Source organism: Mauremys mutica, chromosome 2, assembly GCF_020497125.1.
Source record: "Mauremys mutica isolate MM-2020 ecotype Southern chromosome 2, ASM2049712v1, whole genome shotgun sequence".
NCBI lineage: Eukaryota > Metazoa > Chordata > Testudines > Geoemydidae > Mauremys > Mauremys mutica.
This window is the reverse complement of record NC_059073.1, coordinates 226,561,898-226,582,583: the sequence shown is the minus strand read 5'-3', so window position 1 is coordinate 226,582,583 and position 20,686 is coordinate 226,561,898.

Below are 20,686 nucleotides of genomic sequence, written 5' to 3'. Positions count from 1 at the left end.
TCCTCCCAACAGATTTCCTCCAAGCTCCACACCAGCAGCATCTAGTTCCTGCTCTCCTTCAGGTGTCCTGCAGCTTCCACTCAGGCAACCCTCTGCTGCTCCTTCTGTCTCTCCTTTGTTCTCATTCAGTTCTCACTTCCTGGCCTTCCTGATTCCATCAGTCTGGTTTTAGGCAGTAGCCACCTCCCCATATGTTCTCTCCTTTATAGGGCTCCAGTGCCTTCTCAGGAACCAGCTGATGAGTCACAGGTGTACTGGACCCTCCTCTCTTTTAAGAGGCCAGTCAGTCTGTGCCAGGACTGATGGAAGAAGTGTGTTTTTAGAGGAGATTTGAATGTGGAGACGGAAATCATTTGATGCATGGAGAGAGAGTTGCAAACTTAGGAGCATCATGGGGGAAGAGGCATAAAGATGAGAACGGGAGCAAAATGCAACAGGGACAGTTGGGAAGAGGCTTAGAGGGCGCATAGGAAAGAGTAGAGTAGGGAGGAAATGAGAGAAAAGATAAAATCAGGGCTGGAGTTGTGCATAGCCTTAAAGGATGAAAAACAAACTTCATAGAGAAAGTAAGATGAAACCACTGAAAGGATTCAAAGATAGGAGTGATATAGAGCAATGGGCTGGGAAGATGATTTTATCAGCAGCAGGTTAAATAGTGGGGGGAGGGGGGCAAATTGGGATGTGGAGAGAACAAAGATGAGAAGTTTAAATAGGGTGACCAGATGTCCCGATTTTATAGGGACAGTCCCAATGTTTGAGGATTTGTCTTATATAGGCGCCTATGAACGCCCACACTCTGTTCCAATTCTTTACACTTGCTGTCTGGTCACCCTAAGTTTAAAGTAGTTGACCTACTTGATGACAAGGAATGGAGACACGAGTTTATGAAGAGGAAGAGGACAGGTTTTAGAATATTTTCAGAGGAAGATTTTTCACCAAATCTTGTTGGTCTGGTTTATGGGGAGAACTGAGTTCAATAGGACACCCAGGTTGTGAGCACAGGGGAGAAAGGAAAGTGGAGCTGTCTAAGAAGGAAAAGGAAAAGTGAAGGTTGGGAAGGAAGATTTAATCCATCCCATTTTCACCATGAGATGCCAGCATTACATCCAGGAGACGATGTCAGAGATGAGAGTCTGCAGGGAGGGGAAGAAACTGAGACGTTCAGATGAAAAGGCAGAATTGGGTGTTATCATCCGTCAGATGGATTGTGAAACCCCTGGGAATGGATGAGTTCATCCATTACAGTCTCTCCTGGTGAAGAGAAGAATATATGCTGGTGCCAATAAAATAACTGTCACTTAAGTTACTAATTAATAACCCTTGGATGGTCTGAAACATTTTTAATCAAACTAACATAACAAAAACAGAAAACTGAGCAAGCACTAACTGTGGGTAATTCCATGTATACATCTGCCCACCCATTGCAGAGAAGTAGGGAACATGCTCAGGTCGCTTTGCAAAATGGTATGGCTGCATGAGCCAGTTTCTCACAGACTAATGTGCAGTGTCACTCTGTCAGCATCATCTCTGTCACTACCATCACTTTCTGCAGCAGTGCAGATTCCTTTCAAAGGTTGCAATGCTTTGCTGTTGGAGGGAAGAGGATACACTGTTTGAAGTAGTCTGACTCCTGCTCAAGCCCTAGGAGTAGACACAGACTATGCCAAGACACCCCAGGGGTGGCTGTTGCTCTTTAATATGAAATTTTAGAATTCGCATGGACCTTTTAGAAAACTGCATACTGAGTCCTAAACAAACCAGAATATTCCTGGTACGAATGCTTAGGACCAGAACTTCGCTCTCTGTTATATACATTGACACATTTTTAAGTGGCGCTTTCACAGTGAAGAGAATGGGGATGATGGACCTACTGTTTCTTTGCTATTGTAAGCAGAGTCAGGATGAGCTCTACCCTGACATCTGGTGGTGAAGTATGGGGAGTGTGGAAAGGAATTTCAGGTATTTGCGTTGGCATACCCATCCCACCTACCATAGCCCACGGCAGCCTGGGATGGTTATTTTGACAGCTCTGGGATCCCCAATTTCTTTGATTATTGGGGCAGGAGGAATAAAGTGTTGTCACCCTGATTATGTGAATGAGGAACTATGAGACTGCGTTAGGACAGAGATGTCTCACTATCCATTAAGACAAGGGACATGGGTGCCAAAACCCAGTGAATTGAGAGAGGTTGGGGACTGGTATGTTTACCTGATGGTATGGGCCCCTTTTGCGGCCTGGAACACCAATTGCACATCCTCCTCTCTCCACTGTTGAAGAGCAGTGCTAATTTTGAATCCTTTAGGAGTCCATCTAGAGGCTGCTGACCTGAATTCATGTTGGGCCAAAGGTGCACCAGCACTGGGGCTCCCCTACTACAAGCTGAAATCACTAAAAGAGCTAAGCTTACTGAGCTGAGATCACTGAGTGCTGTGTTAACTAGTGGGTGAGCCTGAAGATCTATCGCTAAGCGTCTGACAGAGCGGAGCAGTTTGCAGCATGTTGGAGCAGCCCATGGAACAGTGAGCGGAGTGGAGCGGTTTGCGGGGATGGCTGGAGCGGCTCACGGGTCGGCTGAAGGAGCAGCACAGCTGGTGGAGTGGAGCCAGTCGTGGTGAAGGCTGCAGCAGAACTCCACGGAGAGGCAGAGCAGTTGGCCCCGGCCCACGTAAGGTGCCCCTTAACACCCTGTGTGCGCCCCCCCCCCATTTCCACCCAGGCTGGGGGGGTAAAACTCTGCAGATAAACTTTTGAACTCTGGGGTGGCACTGACCAGAGACAGAGACTTTTGGGTTGTTGGACTTTGGGGTGATTGGACTTAAGACCCTAAGGGGGAAAGGACATTGCCAAACGTACTTGGAGGTGGATTGTTTGTTTGTTTTTTGCTTATGGTTTGTGTTATAATCCGGTTTGTGGTGTTTCTCCAGTGGTGATGCCGCATTGTTTCCCTCCTTTATTAAAAGGATTTTGCTACACTCGGACTCTGTGCTTGCGAGTGGGGAAGTATTGCCTCCTAGAGGCGCCCAAGGGGGTGGTATGTAATTGTCCCAGGTCACTGGGTGGGGGCTCGAGGCGGTTTTGCATTGTGTTATTGAAACGGAACCCCTGGATACTGAACCCAGCCCTTGTTGCTGCCAACTCAGAGGGGCAGAAGGGTTACACTATTAAAACTAACTTTAGACTAACTTCCTCCTCACTTCCTACAAACACAAGCAACTACTTTGAGGCCCCAGCAGCAAGGCCAGAGCATGCACCCGTTTCTCTCTCATGCTGGGGAGGTATACCTGCTGCAGGCTCTAGTAAACTCACACAATGGCCTCACATTTTCAAAGATGACTAGTGGTTTGGTGTGCCTCAATTTTTGGTTACCTTCTGTGATAACATAAAGGGCTTGATTGTCAGGAAGTGTTGATTGCCCACCTCCTGAAAATTAGGTCCCTTTATGGAGTCTCAAGTTGGCCACACAAAAATTGAGGCAGTCCAAATAACTGGTCACTTTTGAAAAATGTAAGCCACATGCAATAAGGCAGGGCTTCTCCCCAGTGGGCTAAGGGCTCACTTTCATGCCCACAGTCTTTTATGTAGTTTTATTGACTAAACTTAGGTGAAATCAATGAAAACACAATTCCTCAACTCACCCTGGGCTACTGCTCCTCGGGGTTTCCCCACCTCTAGTTCTCAGGTTCCTTCCACCTCCCCTCTCAGGAGATTGGCAGCTCTGCTGCTCCTGCTTCCCTGCCTCCCCTCCCAGGGGACTAAGGTAGTCCTAGCTCGCCAGGACTCCCTATTCCCAGGAAGCAGGCAGTGAGAGCTCCATGTCTGCTCTTACTGCCCTTTTCCTGATTTCTGTTCCCCTTCCTCTCCAGGTGCCCTCTTTTAAAGCTCATTGGCGTCAGCTGTGCAGTCACAGGTGCACTGGCCATGCTCACTCTTAAAAGGCCAGTGTTACGCAGTGACACTATGTACTTTAGAGCACTAAAGAGTTGCTATTCCTGCTCTGCCCATCACAGAATGTATTTTTGGCTTAACTCCTGCTACATTTTGATTAGAGAAAAATGTGTCCAGTGTAGACTTTGTTGGCATTCATTTTCTGACCTCCCCCAAGTTATCAAACAGGTTCATTTAGGGCTGTGCGAAAGGGAGTTCAAATACTTCCAGTAGAACCACAGGGCCCTTCATGGGCCCAGGCCCAGGTTTGGGTTTATTTTTTGTAAAATATCTCACTCATTTCTTCCAGCATAATCCCCTAGCCGCCTCAGGGGCCATGAGTGAGATATTTGTAGAGTCCTGAGTGGTTTGTTCAGGGCACCATTTAATGATTTGAAAGACTTCATTGATATCCACACCAAAACAGGGATGGGTATGAGGGAGGTTATTTTAGAGAAGCTGAAAAAAACAAAATGGCTTAGATATGACTAATTGCAGAGGACAAAGCTATGACAGAGCTAATGACAGCAGCACACAAAGGAGTTGAAAATTAAGATTCAGAGAATGGGCAGTGAAATTCATCGGAGAAGCTGCTGCCATGTTTGTTCCTCGAGTTTTTCTACTTTTTGGAATTGTTCAAAGATGGTATATCCTGTTCTCTGCTTCTACTAGCTATTGGAAGGTTTTGAAAAAGCATATTTACATTACATTAAAGTGCCAAAGCAGGACAAGATTGTCAGCAAGGGCAGAGGCTACCCATCCACTGTGAAATCAGGAGATCTTGACACTTTAGATGAGATCGAGATCTTATGCCAGAATTTAAGTTGGAAGCTGATAGCTTGCAAGTGAACATTTCAAAGTTTTTATTACTTGCTTTGTCTGTGATAGCATACCCTATCTCAGAGGTCAGCAACCTTTCAGGAGTTATTCACTCTAATTTAAAGTTTCACGTGCCAGTAATACATTTTAAAGTTTTTAGAAGGTCTCTTTCTATAAGTCTATAATATATAACTAAACTATTGTTGTATGTAAAGTAAATAAGTAAGAAGCTTCATTTAAAATTAAATTAAAATGCAACCTCCCCCCGCCCCGACCGGTGACCAGGACCCGGGCAGTGTGAGTGCTACTGAAAATCAGCTCACTTGCCGAAGATTGCCTAACCCTGCCCTATCTTATAAAAAAATTAATGATGTCAGCAAAAAATTGCTGAATACAGATCTTGACATTCAAACAGCTCATGGTTTACTTGGCAGCCTTTGACATGCTTTATCAGAATTATAGTATTGTGAATTCATTGAATGTAAGGAAGCAGCTGCCTCACAGGCTGAAATGTTAGGGCTATCCACGCAGTACAAAGAGAAATTATCTCAAAGATGATAAGTAATATCTGACAAATCTGCAAAGGACAAAAGGTCATCAGATCCCCCAAAAGTTGTTGAAAGCAAGGTTTTCAACCCAATTTGATATACTATTAACACAATTGAAAAATAGGATACATGTGTATGATTGCTCAATTTCCCAAGTGCCTTTAAGTCAGTACTACTGACATTTTTTGGTTTCTTGGTCATCCAAAAAGCAAACATTTTTTCTGACTCAATCAGCTACCCAAGGATTTAAACTTGAGAATTTTGAGAATGAGATTGAGCTCTTCACCAGCTTTTGCAAGCAAGTCCTTACAGATGACTTGGAAATAAAGGCTCCCATTGATTTCCTTAGCTGCATTCACAAAAGGTCTTTAGATGTGAGTTTCTCTAGCACAGAAACAGCACTGTGTATTTTTTGCTATCTTTCTGCAACCATGGCTGCTAATGAAAGGAGTTTCAGCAACGTAAAATTTAAGACCTATCTAAGAATGGCCGTGGGACAAGAAAGGTTAAGGTATCTGGCAGTTATTTCTCTAGAGCAGTGTTTCCCAAACTTGGGACGCTGCTTGTGTAGGGAAAGCCCCTGGCGGGCCGGGCCGGTGTGTTTACCTGCCATGTCCGCGGGTCCGGCCGATTGCGGCTCCCACTGGCCACGGTTCGCTGTTCCAGGCCAATGGGAGCTGCTGGAAGCAGCGCAGGCCGAGGGACGTACTGACCGCCGCTTCCAGCAGCTCCCGTTGGCCCGGAGTAGCGAACTGCAGCCAGTGGGAGCCGCGATCAGCTGGACCTGCAGACGTGGCAGGTACACACACCGACCCAGCCCACCAAGGGCTTTCCCTACACAAGCAGCATCTCAAGTTTGGGAAACACTGCTCTAGAGAACTCTGAAGCAAAGCAGATAGACTGGGATGAAATAATTAATGAGATTGCTCCAGAGAAGTCTAAGAAGGTCCCTTTGTAAAAATACTTGGTGATATTTGGCGGGGGGGAGGAAGAGGTAGTTTGTTTGCTTGTTTTTGGGTTTTTTTGTTCATTGCAGCCAGAGTGGGGGCAGATTTCAGTATTCAAAGTGGGCCTGGAACACCCTTAGCATGACACTGGATTTATTCCTTTGATGACCCTTTTCCTTTGCCAGTATCCACATTTTAAGAGATTTTCTCCAATATAATAAAGGCCAGCTCTCAGTCCATTTATTTTCCACTTCACATCCTGTGCGGGTTTCAGTACAGCAAGGGTGAGTGTGCATTTTCAGACACATACTCATTGTGCCTATAAACAAACATTTCACTACCACAATTCAAAATAGAAGGCAAGATTAAAACCATTCCCACATCAGGAATATTTGTGTGGACTGGCGAGGGGTGGATGAATACATCTTATGTTGTATATGAGCCAAAATAGATTTGTTTGGGGCTTTTTTTTTTTTTACACTTACACACAAGACAAAACTTGCTGCTTTGCTTAATATGTAAACTGGTTCACTGATCTCTACTCCAAGGTGATATTTTCTTATTGTGAGAGATTTCTGGGAACTCAAGAATTGGAAACATGACATTATGAGACCATGCTCCCCTACTCATCACCCTCTGTTTGTGAATACAAAACTCCAACCACAATTTACTCACAGCAACCTCACATTTTTAATTAATGTTCATTAATTAAGTTTAGCATTGAGAAGACATCTGAGAAATAAGATAGCCCAGAAATGTCTAGACAGCTTGGCTAACAGGCCCAGAATTACTATAATATGTAATATTGATTTGTACATCATTTCAATATGTATTCAGATAATATATTAACTCATGAAATACTGAGAAAATATATTTAATTTTCAAGAGATGTGGGACATAAACTGTACTTAAATGGAAAGCTTTTTGCATGAATGAATGCTTAATGTAAAACATTAACACCAGCAGTACAGATGGGAAAATATGATCAGCTTGTTTCTCTTTTAAAGTCAGTTCTTAGTTTTAATAAAAAGGAATTTTACTTTATGCCTGCTATTTAAAAAAGAACTTTTGGCCGTTTGGTTATTAGGGAAAAAAATGTATTTTAACAGCCAGGACATGAATTATTTTCAAGTAGAAACGCAATTTTTAGAAGAGCCTTTTTTGTAACAGCTATATAATTGCAATACTACCATCAAATTCAGACACTGATTTTTGCGGAGCAGGCTGGGCTATATTTGTTTTGCCATTTTTGCTAGCTGTATTAACCATTAATTTACATCAAGTCACAAATATGCTTCTTAAAGGGATTTGTATCAAATATAAATGTTTCCTTTATTTGTAACATCAAGTTTGAGACATGAAGCTTCCTGAATACCTTTGAGATGAAAACGAAGGTCCCGCTCCTACAAACATTTACATACGTGCTTACCTTTATACACAAGTAAAGGTAGTACACACTGTGTCACCTGCCTAAAGTTGAGCATGCGTATAAGCATTTGCAGGAACAGGGCCAAATGTTTGTTTAATGTGACCAGAAAATAATGAGCTCCTTAAACAGTTAAGGGATCAGTATTTTTCTGTATGAAACACATCCAAAAATATTGGAAAAACAATATTGTATGTACAGTAGGTAAGAAAATGTGAATGTATTTGGATTTCTATACATTACATGAATATATAAAGCTACTGAATTTAATCTCCTTCCCCCTCCCCCCCCCCCCCCAGAATAACAGCATATGGCCTAAACAACAGTTTTAAGCTACCTATATTTAGAATCAGCAAAGAATCCTGTGGCACCTTATAGACTAACAGACGTTTTGCAGCATGAGCTTTCGTGGGTGAATACCCACTTCTTCGGATGCAAGTGTCTTGCATCCGAAGAAGTGGGTATTCACCCACAAAAGCTCATGCTGCAAAACGTCTGTTAGTCTATAAGGTGCCACAGGATTCTTTGCTGCTTCTACAGAACCAGACTAACACGGCTACCCCTCTGATACTATATTTAGAATGTATGGTTCCTTTCCCTTTGAACTATGACTCTCGCACAGAATTTTCTCCACTCTGTATTATGACTTAAATATGCATATATCACCTGATGCTCTTCATTTTGGAAAGTGCAGTGTTAAGCAAACTCCCTCCTTCAGTTAACAGCTACTATTTTTGTTTTGATAACTTGCTGTGCTGGACGGGTACTGCTGTGCAGACTGTCATATATGGTTTTACTGTTAGAGTTTTATATTTCTCTCCTAGTGTGGAAATGCTAGGATGCCCCCTATTGTTGAAATAAAAATAAAACTTTTAGTAGCTGCTGTTTAGTAGTGCTAAATTCAGAAAGCAAAATACAAAGGGGGAAGGCTGCTGAAAAATAACAGTATTTTAACTGAAGCTATGGGTCAGTCCAAAAAGCCACAGAGATTGAATATTAAGGCTGAAATTGAAATCTGTAGTCAGTGAATTACTCACGCTCTTCCCCTTCCTTCTAATGCCAGCCCTTATCTCTACGCAATAGAATACAGACATTGTAAGTAGTGTCTTTCATTCTTTACCATAACACAGAGCACCGAGACATAATATTGCACAAATATTTATTTTGTACATATGCTTTTACTAGGGCCAAGGTACAAATATTCCATCACTGGTGGCAGTAAAATATCAGATTCTGCAAGTATATGGACACTGGAGCAATTCCATGTCAGACTGTCCTAATACACATAATGAATATGCACAAGGGAGTTAAAGAGGAGGGTAGATTGGGACAGGAATAGGAAGAGCCAAATGAAGCACAATATTTCTTGGCTTTTGGGAGTTTAAATCTCTATCCTAACATTGCAGCAACATAATTTTTGTTATTTTTTCATTCTTTCTGTAAAGAAAAGAAACTAGAAAGAGGCATAGATGAGAGGGCGGAGGTCTTAGGACTCTGCTAACTGGAGAACTTTTTAACATAGATACATAATGCCATTTACAAAGCTTGCAAATATTCCATATAGTGAGCACTGCCGCTTATAAACTCTGGGCAATCACACCAGCTATTAGGGTGACCAGATGCCCCAATTTTATAGGGACAGTCCCAATATTTGGGGCTTTTTCTTATATAGATGCCTATTACCCCCCAGCCCCTGTCCCGATTTTTCACACTTGTTATCTGGTCACCCTACCAGCGATCCTCAACTGTTCATCATTTCACCTGCAAAACTTTGTTCTGAAAAGATAATTATAGGCCAGGCAGGTAGCACCACCTATTAGGAAGGATGCTCAATGCTTCCCAATACCAGGCACTGTTTTCAGTTGCTTAAAACTTTGCCAGACACTAACCATTTGGGCTGTAATTTTCAATGCCAGTGGTCTGACCCAGGCTGTTTCTCCCCTCACTTCCTCACCAGCCAAAATAATTCAACTGTTTCTGAAAACAATGCTAAGAAAAATGTGTTTTGCCCATGGTAAAACATTCTAGTACCCTCTCCCCCTTTCCTTTGAACAGCTCTAGAGACCCTGTGCTTTGGTGCAGGGACTTGAAATTTGGCAGGAGGTGGCCTTTGCATCAGAGATGTGCCTTTTGCCACCCACATGAAAATCTGCCCAAATTTGGCTGAGTAATAAGCCTCTGAAAAGATACGTTTGCACATGCTAGTAGAGACCTTTTTTTTCTTTTTTTTTTTAAGAGTTTTCCAGCTAAATTCCCCAAGTTCATCTGCATTGGGCTGAGCTTCAGCCCAGGGCTAAGGATAATTTCCCCCGTGATTACAGCTTTGGACTGCTGGGGGCCAGGCTGCACAGGTTTGACATTTTTAAAACTAACTTTCTCTAAAATTAACATTTTCTAAACAAACTTCTGCCACGTTGCAATTCTGTATATGCACAATGTAATTCGGTACATAATATTACACTCCAAAAAGTAAGTTTGCATAGTCAAGCACTCACAAGTTAAAATGCCAGAGTTAAGGTTGTTTGTGCACTCTTAATTCAGCCACGTTGTGAGTTTTCATTATGATATAGTCTTTAATTACATGATCACATACTCCTCTTTCCAAAGTGAAAATTATGCATAAACCTACAATTGCCAGTGGAACTAAATAGATTAATTTAATACCTTATTTCTACTTTCTGTCTAGCAGTGGAAGGCAGAACAGTGATTTATATGCATATTTCCATATTCAGTTAATTCTTTATGTTGATCTTTTTAGCTAATAATGAGAGTGATATGTAAGAAGGACTGTGGGTCCACAGGACCCCTGCCTCAGTCAGTGCACATGATGGACTTGCTCTGGGGGTGAACTAAGTTAGTGTAGTGAGACATTTGTCTGTAGGATTTCCTGCTTCATTTGTTGCAGAATTTAGAAGGTGTGTAGAGAATAAGGTAGGTGGCTACAGAAGCCAAGAGAAGGGCTACTGTTTAAGGGAGTTGAATGGTGCCCTGGAAAATTTGATTCTATCCCTCACTCCACAATGCCTGGCAAGTCACTTAAAGTAAACTTTTCACCCATGGTCATTAATTGTGTATTCATCATTTTCTGGTTGCCTGGGGTCTGATTTGCAGAAGTGCTGAGCACTCACTGAAGTCAGTGGGAGCTATGGTTTGCACATCTGGCCCTAGGTATTTCAAATTGAGCATGCAAAATTAGTGGATAATTTGACCTTAATCTCTCTATGCCTCAGTTCCCCATTTTTAAAATGGAGGTAATCCCACCCTGTCACCTCACAAGGTGTTGTGAAAATAAATTCATATTTGTGAACTGCTCAGGTACTATAGTTATAAGTGTCATAGATAAGCGCATAAGGAAATTAATAACTCTCTCTTCAGAGCAGGGTTTGAATAGTGTGCAGTAAATATGACATGGGCCAGACATTTCTCCTCATTGTTCAAACAAAATGTTGAACAGCTGCATATAAACAACATCATCCATTCTGGGATGGGGGACAGCCAAAAAATTTTTTGCTTGGGGCGGCAAAAAACCTAGAGCTGGCCCTGGCCTCCCCACTACAGGGTCCTATGTTAAAAAAGTATGTCATCATGTAATTAAAGATGGTAATGCATACGCATAAGGAGGTTGAATTAAGATAGCATAGACAACCTTAAGTCTTGCTTTTCCTAAATTTTGCATGCTTGAGTTTGCAACCTTAATCATGTTAAACTTTTGTGTGTGTGATATTATATAAATAATTGTACTGTGCATGTACCGAATTGCATCATAGCAAAAATTGGTTATGTGACTTAAAACAGCAAGAGCTGCTGTATATCAGAATATCAGGATTTCTGTCACAAAACTTGTTAAAACAATCAGAGCAGTTAGAATTTTAGACCAAAATTTTCAGATCTAGGGGCCTGAAATTAGGTGTCTAAATCCATATCCAGAAATAAATAGTCTGATTTTCAAAGGTGCTGAGAGCAGCTCCAACTCCCAGTGACATCAAGAAAATGAAGCTGAAAAAATACGTTCTCCCACCTGCATATATCACTACAGAACATTTAAAGGGTTATATTTTATACATAACCCTACCATCAGTCATCAAACAAAGTGAAAATTATGCATAAACCTACAATTGCCAGTGGAACTAAAGAGATTAACTTAATACCATATTTCTATTTTCTGTCTAGCAGTGGAAGGCAGAACAGTGATTTATATGCATATTTCCATAGCTGGTCTATTCAGCTAATTCTTTATTTTGATCTTTTTAGCTCCTAATGAGAGTGATAAGTAAGAAGGACTGTGGGTCCTGAGACAGTCTGCCATCAGCCTACCAGAAGAAAGTATGAGACACCTGGGGGCAGAGACCATTAGTGGCTGCCTCACTTGCCCACAAGGGAAAAGGCTCCCTTAAATACTTTTTTTAACCAATAACCACTTTGGTGAATAACAGAGATCATCCCTTATGGAAAAGTCTTATAGAATTTAATAGTGGAAAATGATTTATATCATCAATAGAAACTAAATAGAATTCTATAGACATTAACTCTTTCCCCTTTCTCCCTCTCCCCCTCAAATGGTTCACTGTGTCAAAGAACAGGACAGACAATATCCATTGTTGCTCCAGTGATAAATTGAAGGTCTAGATATTTCTGAACCTTCTGGGCTAGGAGTGAGAGCTTTCTATTTTAAAAGGAAGATTCCCCCAGCTGTGACAATGGGATTTAACACTTGCTTTTAGGCATAGAAGCCACAAGACAACAGAACTTAAAATCATCACATTATTACATATAGGCAAGTTATCCATAACTCTTAGAGGTTTCTGAGATCTACTATTTATTTTTGTTTCACTTTAAACATATATAATTGGACTTCTGGTTCTATGTATTACTTAAGCTCCACTTACGGCCTATTCTGAGGGCTTATGCGGAACATAGACCTTGTGCTAGCTCTTTGCCTGGGGGTGATTTAACGCCAATAAAACAAAGGTCCCTTCTTCATAGAAGTTTAACTACTAGTCATATATGTGCAACACAGCTGAGACACAATTGTGGGAGTAAAACAATCTGCAGATGCAGCAGTAACCTGTATATTAAAATAATAATATTTTGTACTTACATTGTCCCTTCCATCCAACAAAAATCAAAGTACTTTACAAAATAAAACAGACTATGCAGTTGTATACATTGAGGTACATTCTGATCTCATACAAATGTAAATCTGGAGTAGCTTCATTTGATTTAATGGTCCTACTCCAGATTTATACTAGTGTAACAGATCATAATCTGAGGCTTTATGTACCTCAGAGCACTCAGCTGATTTATTCTTCAATAGGTGCACTGGACTAACTGAAACACGATTAATTGTGTCCATACTATCCACCCTGAATTGATGCAATGTTTGCCCTGGAGTCCACATTAAAATATAAAAGATTAATACTATCATGCTTTACGCTAATGCTTATTAGCAGAACTTAGTCCTCAATTTTGTTATATTTTCAATCTCATCATTCTTTGCAGGAATACTTTTTTTTTTTTTGCATATTTTTATTGTGAGATTTAATTAATGTTTTGTTTCCACTCCTTCAAATTCTTTTATAACTGCAAAACAAAGTCACCCAATGACTAATCCATGTCATTTAAAAGCCTTTGCGCTCTGATTTCAACTCTTTCTTCCACCTCAAATCCAATCAGAAGCAGGATCTTTCACAAAACCTAGACTGTCCAGAAGATTTCAAGGCTTAAAGAAAATGTATTTTTAGAAATGAGTATACTTTAGCTATTCAGGCTGACCTGGTTTTGACTCTAAATTGTGTGATAAAATCTGATCTAATAAGTGCATAGCACAAGGAAGATTATTCTTTCTAAAATGAAGAAAGGGCAACCCCCTGTTGCTAAAAAAACAACAGAAGAAATATCTACTTTGTGAATACAGCATGAAAAATAATCTCACATTGATATTCATTTGGGTCAACATTTTCAGAATTAGGTCCCTCTTTTTTTTGCCACCTAACTATATGTTTAGGCACTGAAAGTTTTAAGACATACTGAGCACCCAGGAGCAAACCAAGAGAGCTGATATCTAGACATTAGCAGAATTTACCACCAATAAACCTACATGTATTTTCAATAGCAAAAATATAGATACTTTTGAATGATATAAAGCACATTTTTTAGTGGAAATGATACAGAGCTATGTGAAATCTAGCAAAGGTTGCAGACCTGATGTGTACATCCAACTGAGCTATGCACCAGGTTGCTCAAATGAGCCACGCATATTACTTCAGCAAAGATCAACAAATGTTTCCCCCAGAAAATCAAAGTGTGAAGACTTTATTGTAACAGTCTCCCACATACATTAATCCTGACTCACAACAGCCAAAATCTTTCCATTCATAGCTGTGTAATCTATTATGGCATTTTCAAAATATAAGGAGAAATAATTAAATATGAGCTTAAAGTTAAGCACAGAAGTTATATGCCAACTGTGGTTTCAACCCTGTAGACTGGAACCCTACCTTAATAATGACACATACTGGACATAGTGGTTCTCTAGCATGCCTAAACTCATGCCCATCTGGCAGAAAAGCATTGTGCCCATTCAATAAGGTGATATGCCATTTGAGCAGATGGCAACAACCATCAATAAAAAAATCGTCTGTATAATGCAAGTGGAAGCTTCCTGAACAGATTCCTCCTAGTGACAAACACCACCAAATTAGGGCCACGTGATTAATCACAAAAGCATTCATGTCTGTGGTCAAAACAAAGGCCTGATCTACACTGGGGGGGTGGGGATCGATCTAAGATATGCAACTATAGCTACAAGAATAGCATAGCTGAAGTTGACGTATCTTAGATCGACTTATAATCACTTACTTTGCGTCCTCGCAGCGCGGGATCAATGGCCGCCACTCCCTCGTTGACTTTGCTTCCGCCTCTCGCCGAGCTGGAGTTCAGCAGTCAACAGGAGAGTGATCGGGACTCAATCACTACCCGCCAATCCAGCGGGTAGTGTAGACGTACCCAAACAGATTAAATCCTATTTCTGGCGCACTTTACCCAGACACTTATGCATCCATTTCATGTATTTCATCTCTCATAAAGGGCTACTAGCACTGTGGGAATTGCACCCAAATAATTATACACAGTGGCTGAAAAATGAACTTGGCTATTCACCAATGGTGAGTGGATGAGTACTGTGAAATTTACCTGACTCCAGTCAGTGTCATAGCTGATGCATGTAGTTTGTTGAACAGCAATGAAACAGACCGATCTTACATATTTCCCTGAAAAGCTGTGGAACAAGAGACTCAGAAGCTCTCTCTTCCCCCCAGTACTTTCATTAAGCAACTGTGTGTTGAATCTATACCCTTGTAAAAATGCAGTAAAACTTATCAGAAGCTTTTTTTCAGTTGTTTTTGCTCTTTCATCTCTTTTTCCTTCATATGCATTGTATGGTTTATCTGACATCTTCACTGAGCAGTATACCTTGTTTGTGTTTTGGTGAGAGTGCAACAGCTGGTCAGGAATCAGAACAGAAAAACTAGGGGATAATACGACAGAAGTTACCAGCTACAAAATTTAGGAGAAGCTTATTGTTAAATGGCAAGTTTAGGGCTTGTCTCTGCAAAATGTTAAGGGTCAACCTCTGAAAGGCAGGCTGGGAAATAATTTTCTTAAGAGGGCAGGACTGGAGAATCACAATGGTATATGCATGTGTGCACCCACGCTGTCTTGTCTTATAATGGCAGTTAAATGAAACTTCTTGGACACTTTTGTTGAAAAAAATCTAAGCAAAAGTTTTTAGAAAAATAAAAGACACTGATGGCATTATAGAATGAGACAACGCAATAGTAATACAGGGCCAAATTTGACACTGACTTATAATAAATACATTCCTGTTAAACAAAGGAGAGGAGAGTCAATGGGACACAGTAATACCAGGGTATAAAATATATCACAAGGACAGAACAGGTCGTGCTGGTGGGGGAGTGGCACTATATGTGAAAGGAAGTGCAGAATCAAATGAAGTACAAATCTTAAATGAGCCAAACTGTACCATAGAATCTCTACGGATAGTAATTCCATGCTCTAATAATAAGAATATAGCAGTATGGCTATATTATCGACCACGTGACCAGGACGGTGACTGTGAAATACTCAGGGAGATTAGAGAGGCTATAAAAATAAAAAACTCAATAATAATCGGGGATTTCAACTATCCCCATATTGACAGGGTACGTGTCACCTCAGGACGGGATGCTTCTTGGAGCAGCTAGTTCTGGAATCCACAAGAGGAGAGGCAATTCTTGATTTAATCCTAAGTGGAGCACAGGATCTGGACCAAGAAGTGATTATAGCTGGACGGCTTGGTAATAGTGACCATAATATAATTAAATTTAACATCCCTGTGGCAGGGAAAATACCACAGCTGCCCAACATGGTAGCATTTAATTTCAGAAAGAGGGACTATACAAAAATGAGTAAGTTAGTTAAACTGAAATTAAAGGAACAGTGCCAAAAGTGAAATCCCTGCAAGTGCACAAAACTTTTTAAAGACACCATAATAGAGGCTCAACTTAAATGTATACCCCAAATTAAAAAACAGTCAGAGAATCAAAAAAGTGCCACCATGACTAAACAACAAAGGAAAAGAAGCAGTGAGAGGCAAAAAAAGGCATTCTTTAAAAAGTAGAAGTTAAACCCTAGTGAGGAAAATAGAAAGGGGCATAAACTCTGGCAAATGAATATAATTAGGAAGGCCAAAAAAGAATTTGAAGAACAACTAGCCAAAGACTCAAAAAGTAATAGAAAAAAATGTTTTAAGTACATCAGAAGCAGGAAGCCTGCTAAACAACAGTGGGGCCACTGGACAATCGAGATGCTAAAGGAGCACTCAAGGACGATAAGGCCATTGCGGAGAAACTAAATGAATTCTTTGCATCGGTCTTCACAGCTGAGGATGTGAGGGAGATTCCCAAACCTGAACCATTCTTTCTAGGTGACAAATCTGAGGAACTGTCCCAGATTGAGGTGTCATTAGAAGAGATTTTGGAACAAACTGATAAACTAAACAGGACCAGATAGTATTCACCCAAGAGTTCTGAAGGAACTCAAATGTGAAATTTCAGAACTACTAACTGTAGTCTGTAACCCCATTTAAATCAGCTTCTGTACCAAATGACTGGAAGATAGCTAACGTGATGCCAATTTTTAAAAAGGGCTCCAGAGGTTATCCTGGCAATTACGGGCTGGAAAGCCTGACTTCACAAGAGCTACTAAAGGATCTCACAAAACTGGGTGACTGGGCAACAAAATGGCAGATGAAATTCAATGTTGATAAATGCAAAGTAATGCACATTGGAAAACATAATCCCAACTATATATATAAAATGATGGGGTCTAAATTAGCTGTTACCACTGAAGATGGAGATCTTGGAGTCATTGTTGATGGTTTTCTGAAAACATCCACTCAATGTGCAGCAGCAGTCAAAAAAGTGAACAGAATGTTGGGAATCATTAAGAAAGGGATAGATAATAAGACAGAAAACATCATATTGCCTCTATATAAATCAATAGTATGCCCACATCTTGAATACTGCGTGCAGATCTGGTTGCCCCATCTAAAAAAAATATATTGGAATTGGAAAAGATTCACTAAAGGGCAACAAAAATGATTATGGGTATGGAACGGCTTCCATATGAGAAGAGATTAATAAGACTGGGACTTTTCAGCTTGGAAAAGAGATGATTAAGGGGAGATATGATAGAGGTCTATAAAATCATGACTAGTATGGAGAAAGCAAATAAGGAAGTGTTATTTACTTCTTCTCATAACACAAGAACTAGGGGTCACCAAATGAAATTAATAGGCAACAGGTTTAAAACAAACAAAAGAAAGTATTTTTTCATACAACGCACAGTCAACTTGTGGAACTCCTTGCCAGAGGATGTTGTGAAGGCCAAGACAATAACAGGGTTCAAAAAAAGAGCTAGATAAATTCATGGAGGATAGGTCCATCAATGGCTATTAGCCAGGATAGGAAGGGATGGTGTCCCTCTGTTTGTCAGAAGCTGGGAATGGGTAACAGGGGATGGATCACTTGATGATTACCTGTCCTGTTCATTCCCTCTGGGGTACCTGGCATTGGCCACTGTTGGAAGAAAGAATACTGGGCTAGATGGACCTTTGGTCTGTCCCAGTATGGCCGTTCTTAAAGAGGCCTGATTCTCCAGTCTTATTAGTGTTCAAATTCTCATATAGTGTTTCAACTGGCCCTAAATTCTATGAATCTCTGAAATCAGAAGTAGCTGTTTATTCCAGTGGAATTTCACTACTATAAAACTGGTGTGAGAGGAGAATCAGGTCCTATGGATTTGCACAGGATGTAAATTACTCCCAAATTTGGCCCCCAATCTATAGGCCTACTACATATGTCCACAAGTTTGGGACACTGTGATATTAACTGAGCCAGAACAAGTATATAAAATACTTTTGTAACTGAGACACTTCACCTCACTATTTTTCGTTTTTCAAAATTTTCATCTTCAGCACCAATTGTTCACAGTTTAATATGCTGGAGAATAAGAGGCTAATACTCTTTGTACACCTCTACCTCAATATAATGCGACCCAGTATAACACAAGTTCGGATATAATGTGGTAAAGCAGTGCTCCGGGAGGGGGGGCTGCGCACGCCGGTGGATCAAAGCAAGTTCGATTTAACACGGTTTCACCTATAACACGGTAAGATTTTTTGGCTCCTGAGGACAGCGTTATATCAAGGTAGAGGTGTATTTCTTTTTTTCAACAGAAAGAGTACGCAAGTTGTTTTACCTCCCACGCTGTAAGTTCAGACCATTTAATCTGTTTTAAAATTCAAGAGGAGAGCAAGATACTTGACGGAGCCAATTAAAATAGATAAATTATTAAATAAGCTATTCTTCAGAGTATTTTGTGGAAAGACAGAGATAAAAATAAGTGCAGGGAGAAAAAGAGACATTGGAGCTATATGTGTGCTTTGTATTTCAGCTAATACCCCTTTCCAAGAAAACACTGTAAAGTAACAATGGACCAAATGATTCCCAATGGCGTTACACCAGAATTAATTTGGCTCAACAAGTTTTGAATCCTTCAATTTTGACAAAAGTTTTCACATTTCTAGGCATTTTGAATAGTAGTCCGGGATTCTCAAACTTCATTGCACCACGACCCCCTTCTGACAACAAAAATTGCTACATGACCCCAGGAGGGGAGACTAAAGCCTGAGCTGGCTCAAGCCCTGCCACCCTGGTGTGGGGGGGAGGCAGGATGTCAAAGCCAAAGCCCCACTGCCCCACTGCCCCGGGGGGTGAGAGGGATCTAAAACCCAAGCCCAGGAACCTGTAATCTGAACCCCACTGCCCAAGGCTGAAGCCCTCAGGCTTTGGCCCCAGACAGTGGGGCTCAGGCTTTGCCTTCAGCCCCTAGCCCTAGCAAGTCTAAGACAGTCCTGGCGACCCCATTAAAACAGAGTTGGAACCCACTTTGGGGTCCCAACCCACAGTTTGAGAACTGCTGCAGTAGTCTGATCTATAAAGTCTGAGTATTGAATACCCTCTGTGATTGATACTCTGTAAGTACCTAACATTGATTAAGAAAATTCATTAATGTTACCAATTATTGTAACTGTTAAATGTTGTATGGAAAGGTACTCATATTTTTGTTATAGCCCACCCACTCACTGTTTGATTGTTTACACTACAAGCAGCATCTAAGGGCTGCTGAAAGTTTTTTAGTTGATCCCTTTTGACAACTTGGGTGTTGGATATATAACACGTTTTACTTCAAAGCAGCCTCCTTTTCTGCTTGAACCAATTCTGAAGACTGGACATACTACAACAGAGAAAAGAGAAATATGTTTTTCCATTTCTATCAGCTGGGTATAAGTCAAGAGAACTTTAAAGTCATTGAATACAATTTACAGTTCTGAAGCCTAAAACTATATCACTGAATCCACAAATGTTGGACTGACTACCAAATAAGAACAGAAAGATTTTTGCAAAATGATTTTATATGTGTTCTATAAACCTTTTCACAAAAAGAGAAAAATGAAAGGATTGTGAAACTCTCCAAAATTCATTGGCTGCTATGTGACCAGTGATTACATTTTTTAAAAGTCTGTGTGTATATTCTGATCCAAAGCAAGTAAATGCAAGCAGAATTTATAGGCCTGTTCAGTGATTAATCCTTTAAAGCTTTGGAAGACATGAATAGGTTAGGTGAGCATTGCTTCAAGTTCATTGCAAATTCCACCTCAAAAGAAAACCTTTAGTTTGTGGTTAAGAACATATTGGCAAAAGATTCAAACAGGATTTATCAGTCTTTTTTATTTTGTGCTTATTTAGCAGACAGTCCAAGAATAATGTTTCATTCCATTCCACTGGCAGGGGAAAAAATTAAGATTATGTTATTGAAAGAAAAAATATGAAAGTGAGTGTCTGTGCTATTTCAGTTGCTGCAAAAACACAATGAATATCTTCTATGAATATATGCATCTGGTAACTTGGTTCTTATAGGGAAAAAATCACTAAATCTTTCTTTCATCTCAAAATTTCCATTGGAAACAAAGCAATAACCAACCAACCAACCCCCCCCAAAAAAAAACAACCCACCCTTTTTAGGACCAGATCCTGGCTGGTACTTGTGGAGCCACAGAGATGACACAAGCTCCTGTCAACAGCATAAGGATCAGGCATAACTTAACTCAGGTGGTGTAATTCTGGCCCCACTGAAGTCAATGGCAAAACAGCCATTGACTTCAATAAGGTCAGGATTTCACCAGGATCTTCAGGGATTGCTCCCTCCCTGTTTCCCCAAGGATATCCCGAAGTGGATGGGGAGAGCAGGGCCATGACACTGCCACCCACTCCCCACTAACCCACAGAATAGGACTGGTTCACACAGGGGAGCAAACTGCCCCCCATAAAAGGAGGTAACAGCAGATGTGCACTTCCTGCTTGCTGGGGAGCTCCAGGAGGCATCCAAATGATAGAATTCT